We start from the raw sequence: 8,174 nt of genomic DNA on the forward strand, positions 1-8,174 counted from the left end.
ATCTGGTTTGAGTACTAAACTCTTTCTTTAGAAAAATATACACAAATACAAACGCATCTAGTTCTGAATATGTATTCAATATATACTCATGGTTTCTCTAAAAGTTCATTCATTACCCGCTAGCCATGGACCCTAGGTTAAGTATCATTTCCTTAAACTACCTACTCTAAGGAGTATCTTCTTCTAGAGAGGATACAATCATTAGATGCAGAGTTGGATTAGATAATTTTAAGACATTCATTATTCGACTGTGAGATTGCAATCTAGAATGTTTAGCTAAATGGTAAAAAAAAAAAAAAATCAGCATAAAAGATTATGGACTACTTATCCAAGTGATCAATTTTAAAGGACTATATGAATTTAAGAATGGTAACTAAGATTCTTCCAGGTAAGAGGTTCTTTTTTTTTTTTAAGCAATTTTCTCCAAAAATTTCAGTGTTTTTTTTTCATACATTGAGAATCATTTTTCGGTGAATCAGATGAAGTATACATATCACTCCATATTTTAAAATTATACATTTTCTTTGGAATTAAAAAAAATCACAATTTGATTATTTTAAATAGATAATAGACACACATGAATTTTTAAAAAATTCAAACAGTACTAAAGAATGTACTGTGAAAATTAAGTCTCCCTTCAATATGTGACCTGCAGTCAACCAATTCCCCTCCTCAAAGGAAACTAGCATATTCTTTCATATATATTTCTGAAGTATTTACAGCAAATATATACATATCTTCATTTCATGCATGTACACATACACACCACACAAATACACACATGGCAGCATAATATACATATAGTATATTATGTATATAATATGTAGAACATAATATACATGTTCTACAACTTGATGTTTTTCATTTTACTAATATATCTTGGAGATAGTTTTATATCAGTATATATAGATTGCATCATTTTTAAATGTTTTTCGTTTTTTAATGACTAAACAGTATTCCATTGAATGTATTGTCATAATATAATTTTACTAGTCTCCTGTTGATGAATATTTAAGTTGCATCAATAAAGAATTTTATATGTGAATATTTGTGCCCATGTTCACATATATCTAAGGTATATTCCTAGAAGTGGCTATTTAAATTTAAGAGCAACCTATTCAGACTAGTTTGGCAATTATTAAGTAAAATAAGTGTATGTCTTTGGGTATATTCTAAGACATAAACAGTTTAAACTGTCAATTAGGTTTTTAAATGTGTTAGTGCTCTGTTGCTCAAGAGATGACTTACAATTCTAAATCTAAATGCCCAATTCAGGGCCGGCCCCGTGGCTTAGCGGTTAAGTGCTCGCGCTCGCTGCTGGCGGCCCGGGTTCGGATCCCGGGCGCGCACCGACACACCACTTCTCCGGCTATGCTGAGGCCGCGTCCCACATACAGCAACTAGAAGGATGTGCAGCTGTGACATACAACTATCTACTGGGGCTTTGGGGGGAAAAAAATAAATAAATAAAATCTTAAAAAAAAAAAATGCCCAATTCAGATTTGGAGTACTATATAGTATCAACATGAATTTATTTATTTATTTATTTATTTATTTTTATTATTGTTTTTTGTGAGGAAGATCAGCCCTGAGGTAACATCCGTGCTAATCCTCCTCTTTTTGCTGAGGAAGACCGGCTCTGAGCTAACATCTTTTTATCTTTTTTTTTAAAGATTTTATTTATTTATTTCCCCCCCCAAAGCCCCAGTAGATAGTTGTATGTCATAGGTGCACATCCGTCTAGTTGCTGTATGTGGGATGCGGCCTCAGCACAGCCGGAGAAGCGGTGCGCTGGTGCACGCCCGGGATCCGAACCCTGGAGGCCAGCAGCGGAGCGCGCGCACTTAACCGCTAAGCCACGGGGCTGGCCCTGAGCTAACATCTATTGCCAATCCTCCTCCTTTTTTTTTCTTCCCCAAAGCCCCAGTAGATAGTTGTATGTCATAGTTGCTCATCCTTCTAGTTGCTGTATGGGGGACGCGGCCTCAGCATGGCCGGAGAAGCGGTGCGTTGGCGCGTGCCAGGGATCTGAACCCTGGCCGCCAGTAGCGGAGCGTGCACACTTAACCGCTAAGCCATGGGGCCTGCCCATCAACATGAATTTAACTCAAATTGAGGCCCATTTCTATGAAGATTCATGTTAAGATTTCGTAAAGTTCTGATTATCTGTTGGAGTGATGTGGTTGATTGCATTTTCTCATCAATTGACTTTTAGTCAGCAAGTCCTTTATTTCAACTCTTAAAGTGGGTTTTTAAAATGTTAGCTTCCTGCTTTTAATCAATAAATAACTTTTAACAATCTTCATACACCTTAACATTAAGTCTAATTGTATTTTACTGCGGAAATTGTAGGACCTTTAAATCTCTACAGACTAAAGGCCATAGAATGAAAATTGTTTCACTAAGTAAAATTTTGGTTAGCACTTTGTTTTCTCATGACACATCTCTGTCACCTAAAAGTAGAGTAACTCTTAGTTTACCAAGGACCTAATTTAGTTAACTTTTACTTAAAATCAAATTTAGCATTCTTTTTCACACCAATTCAGGCTGTCCGGAAAGTCAATTCACAGAATTAACTCTCAAATATGATAAGTACTAAAGAAGTACTAGGAATAATTGATATGAAAAGATTTCTGCTCTGTAAATGTTGAAGTAGTAGATTAAAAATTCATGTAAACCCCAACTGTACACATTTAATCAAAAATCATATTGTACACTTAAAAATGGTGAATTTAATTTTATGTAAACTATACTTCAAGAAAGCTGATTTTAAAAAGGGCTAGAGGAATGATTAATAAATGCTATGAATCCCTATGACTGAAAACAATGAAATCATTTTAAAGTCATATTTTAAAAAGAATAAAAGAAAAGAAAGACAATCCCAGATCATGATTTGCATTCAGTTGTCTTTTCAGTCTCCTTTAATCTGAAATATTCCTCAATCTTTATCTATCATGACATTGGAATTTTTGAAGCACACAGGTCAGTTACTTTATAGAATGCCTGTCAATTGGGGGTTATCTGTTTTTTTCCCACGAGTAGAGTCAAGTTATATATTTTTTGTGGAATGCCACGGAAGTGATATTGTCCTTAGTGCATCATAATCAGAAAGCATGTGATGTCCGTTAGACCCATTACTGGTGATGTTAACTTGGATCACTTGGTTAAGCAGTGTCTGCCAGATTTCTCTAGTGTAAAGTTACGAACTTTTTCCCTTTTTAATTAGCAAGTATCTTTTGGGGAGAGATTTTCAAACTGTTTCTTGTTATTCCTCAAACTTTTACCCACTAGTTTTAGCACCCACCTGAGTCCTGCTTGTCTTAATTATTACTGTCACGGTTGCCAAATGGTAATTTATAGTTTTATTTTGTATTTGTTTAATCCACCTGTAATTTATATTAATGTAGTATGAGGCAAGGGTCTAAATTTACTTTCTTCCTAATAGTCAATTGTACCATCTTTTATTGATTTGTCCTTTTTGTACCAGAATAAAATGTTATCTTTATAATACAAATTTTCATATGCACTTGGATCTATCATTCCTATGTACATTCTTCCATGTGATCTTGGGAACAATTTCATCCATTCCTCCCAACCCCCCATCTTGCAGGGGTTAGTATAAGCAGTTAAGAAAACTCTTCCTGTTTCTACATGAGAATTTGACCTTTCATTAAATTTCCAGCTGTTTCTCCGGCACCCTGATAATGATAGTATGTCAACTCTGTTACATTCGCTTATGGTAAAAACAACTTGATTGCTAATTGCATCTGGACTAGAAGAAACTATATCTGATGGGGACACCATACTTTGAAGCTTCCAATTGCAGTGACATAACAAGGTGTCTTCCAAGAACTTTAGAAGCTATGCCTATAGAGTGTTACAAGAAATGTTGGGTACTGAGGCATAAAACTTCAAGTCAAGCAGCTCCTGCACTTGCACGATGTGGGTTTCATCGCCTGGCACAACGTTGTACTGTTGTGCAGACTGCTACAAGGCCTCCTGCAGAACACCTGGCACTGCCCTACTGCATGTGGCTTCGTGTCCTATTCTAAGTGAATATGATGCAAAATGTGGAGTAATATAATTTTCTAAGCCTGAATGTTTACTAGAATTTAAGACAACATCTTGATGGATGTAGCAGAGCATTTTAATTGGAACTCCATTAAATGTATATATAAACTTGGGATAAGGATTGGAATGTTTATAGTACTAGGTCTTCCCATTCAGTAATGTATAAATGGATTCAGGACCCACATATACAACAAATGTTTTTAGCTTTCTTCATTTGAGTCTTGCACTTATTAAAATTTATATTATTTTTAAAAAGTGTAAACCTTGAATAATCCTGAAAAACCAGAGCATACAAACCATAATTTAAAATTTTAAATGTAATTAAAAGTTCAATTACAAATACGTGTATGGCTTTACAAAGAGGTTAGTGAAAAAGTTTTTAATGTACAGTATTTGAATATAAAATTCATCCCTTTCTATATTTAAAAAAAATTTCCATTGTGACTTCTCTGCACTTGATTTTGTAAACATCAAATGGAATGCCTCACTCATCTGAGATCATCAGGGATCTCAGGTGTTCCATATAAGCCAATTTTCAAGGTGACTTAAGCACCAATACTTATGTTAACTTGCCATGTCTCTTCCTTTATCAAATATATTTATATTAAAAGTGATTTATTTATTTCTTGCTGAGGAAGATTCGCCCTGGGCTAACATCTGTTGTCAACTTTCCTCTTTTTTTTTTTTAGCTTGAGCAAGATCAGCCCTGAGCTAGTATCTTGGCCAATCTTCCTCTATTTTGTAAGTCGCCACCACAGCTTGGGTGATGAGTGGTATAGGTCCGTGCCAGGGACCTGAACCCAAGAACCTGGGCTGCCAAAGCAGAGCGTGCTGAACTCAACCACTACACCATGGGGCCGGCCCTAAAAGTCATTTTTTTTAAGACAATATTTTTATATTGAGATAAAGTTCACATAAAATTAACCATTTTAAAGTGTACAATCCAGTGGTACAAGAACATTCACAATGTTGTGCAAGAATCACCTCTATCTAGGTCCAAAACATTTTCATTACTCTGAAAGGAAACCCATACCCATAGCAGTCACCCCCCATTCCTACCTCCCCACAGCCCCTGGCAACCACTAATCTCCTTTGTCTCTGTGGATTTCCCGATCCTGGATATTTCATGTAAACAGAATCCTACAATATGTGACCCTTTGTGTCTGGCTTCTTTAGTGATTCTTAAGCATTCTTTTGGGTCTACATGATTGAATATATTTTCAACCTAGATCCCTTCCATCATATTCTCTTCATACTTCAACTCTTTAGTTTAACTTGATGGAGCTGAATGGGAATGTCTTAAGTTAATGGGCCCTATCAATCATTTCCCCATGTTACTATCATTCATCATTCATACAAATATTTATTGTACACTTACTCCATGCCAGCCACTGTTCTAGGCACCAACAATGCAGCAGTCACAAAGCAAGTTACCTCACTGGTTACCTAATCTTTTTGTAACTTTCAAATTGTAGGATACATCCAAGAGAAATAGTACTAAATTAGATATACGCAGATCTTCATTTTAGGGAATTCTGGTTTTTTGCTACATCCTTTTTGTGTGTGTGGTAAACTATACATAAACTTACCGTTTTTGTTTTTTTTTTAAATTAATTATTTATTTCCCCCAAAGCCCCAGCAGATCGCCGTATGTCATAGTTGCACAGCCTTCTAGTTGCTGTATGTGGGACGCGGCCTCAGCATGGCCGGAGAAGCGGTGCCTCGGTGCGTGCCCGGGATCCGAACCCGGGCCACCAGCAGCAGAGCGCGTGCACCCAACCGCTAAGGCACGGGGCCTGCCCTAAACTTACCATTTGTAAGCGCCACCTGCGTTTGCTTTCTTTTATTTAGGCCTTTCTTGTTTTCTATATTCATTACTCCCCCTCAATAGTACATCTCTCTTTTTAATGTAAATTTCATATAATACAAAATAGTGATTTTGACTATTCAATCCACTTAATTAGTTGGGTGGGAAAAAGAAATTTCATACACCTGAAGCACTAAGTTTGACATCAGGGGTGGACACATTTTGAACAAATAAGCCTTGATTTTACAATACAAATAATAAACTTTTAATTGTCACAATGAAGCAATATATATTTGTGCTTCATATTTCTCAAGGTGCTATGAAATTCAAATGTTGTAAGCGATGATATCCTAAAAAACAAGCAGCAAGGAAAGATTATTCTTTTTGAATCCATGGGCAATGTCTATATGACAGCTTTTAAGCTAAGAGGTAGCATAATTTCCCTGAATTTGTATGTAAAAACTGGTCTACTGGTTTTCTGCAAATTCCTCTCAACTCCTCTCTCCAGACTACCCTTCAAGAGGGTAACTAAGAACTATCAGGAAACTGGTATATATTCTTATAGAGCTTATTCTTTGCAGAAAATAATTTAAAAACCAAGCATTTGTATACAAAAATTGTTTTCTGTGTGCACCCTTCCTAGGAAGACAGGTTGTACGTTTTTTTCAGATTTTTAAGGGAGCCATTAGCCAAGCAAGATTAAGTAGGAACCACTGTTGTAAAGTTAGAACCAAAAGAAACTAAAAGCTTTTCTTACCCTTCAGTGAGTTGAAAAAATTGTCTTGGATATTTACTTTATTATAGGTAACATTAGTGAAAATGCCCAGAAATACTTCAAGTTTTTTTTCTCTACTCAGCTATGTGACCCCAAGGAAAGTTTCCATAACTTCTATAGCTGTAAAATGGCAATAGCATCTATTTTATAGGACTTTAAAAGTATAAATGAGATAATGCCTGTAAACCTATAGGAAGCAAACCAATAAATATTAGCAACTAAGTTTTTTATCTTCATATAATTTCAAACTTTCAGAAAATAGCACATGGAAATTCTTGTATACCTTTTACCCAGATTCACCAATTGTCTGCTATAACGTTTTTTTAATTGCTTTTTTGTTTTTGTTGACCTAATTCACCCATTCCCTCGCCACTACTAATCTTTTATCTGAGCTTGGTTTTTGTTTTGCAATTCCACATATAAGAGAGATCATACGGTTTTTGTCTTTCTCTGACTTCACTTAGCATAACGCCTTTGAGGTCCATCTATGTTGTTGCAAATGGCAAGATCTCATTCTCAATAATATTCCACAATCTCTTTCTCCATTAATCTATTGATGGACACTTAGGTTGTTTCTGTATCTTGGCTATTGTAAATAATGCTTCGATGAACACGAAGGTGCACATATCAAGTTAGTGTTTTCTTTGGATAAATATCCAGAAGCAGAACTGCTGTGTATTTTTTTTTTTTTTTGAGGAAACTCTATACTGGTTTCCATAGTGGCTGCACCAATATATATTCCCACCATCAGGGCCCAGGGTTCCCTTTTCTCCACATCCTCACCAACATTTATTTCTTGTCTTTTTGATAATAGCCATTGTGAGGTGTGAGGTGATACCTCCGTGATCATTAATGGCGTTGAGCATCTTTTCATGTACCTGCTGGCCATCTGTATGTCTTCTTTGGAAAAAATGTCTCTTCAGATCTTCTGCCTATTTTTTAACAGAATTGTTTTTTTTTGCTGTTGTGAGTTCTTTATATATTTTGGACATTAGCCCCTTATGAGATATGATTTGCAAATATTTCCTCCCATTCGGTAGGTTGCCTTTTCATTTTGTTGGCTTCCTTTCCTATGCAGTTTTGTATTTTGATGTATCCCACTAATTTTTGCTTTTGCGTCCGATTCAAAAAATCATCGCCAAGACCTATGTCAAGGAGCTTACTGCCTATGTTTTCTTCTAGTCTTATGGTTTCAGTCTTTAATCCATTTTGAGTTAATTTTTACATATGGTGTAAGACTGGTTTCATTCTTCATTCTTTTGCCTGTGGCTGTCTAGTTTTCCCACCACCATTTTTGGAAGAGACTGTCCTTTCCTCATCTTATACTCTTGGCTCCTTTGTCGTAAACTGACCATATATGTGTGGGTTTACTTCAGGGTTCTCTATTATGTTCCACTGAATTGTTTTTGAGCCAATAACATACTGTTTTAATTACTGTAGCTTTTTAATATAGTTTGCAATCAGGAAGCATGATGGCTCCAGCTTTGTTCTTTCTGAAGATTGCTTTGACTATTCAGGGTC

The sequence above is a fragment of the Diceros bicornis genome, chromosome 3 (genome assembly GCF_020826845.1).
Source record: "Diceros bicornis minor isolate mBicDic1 chromosome 3, mDicBic1.mat.cur, whole genome shotgun sequence".
Taxonomy (NCBI): Eukaryota; Metazoa; Chordata; class Mammalia; order Perissodactyla; family Rhinocerotidae; genus Diceros; species Diceros bicornis.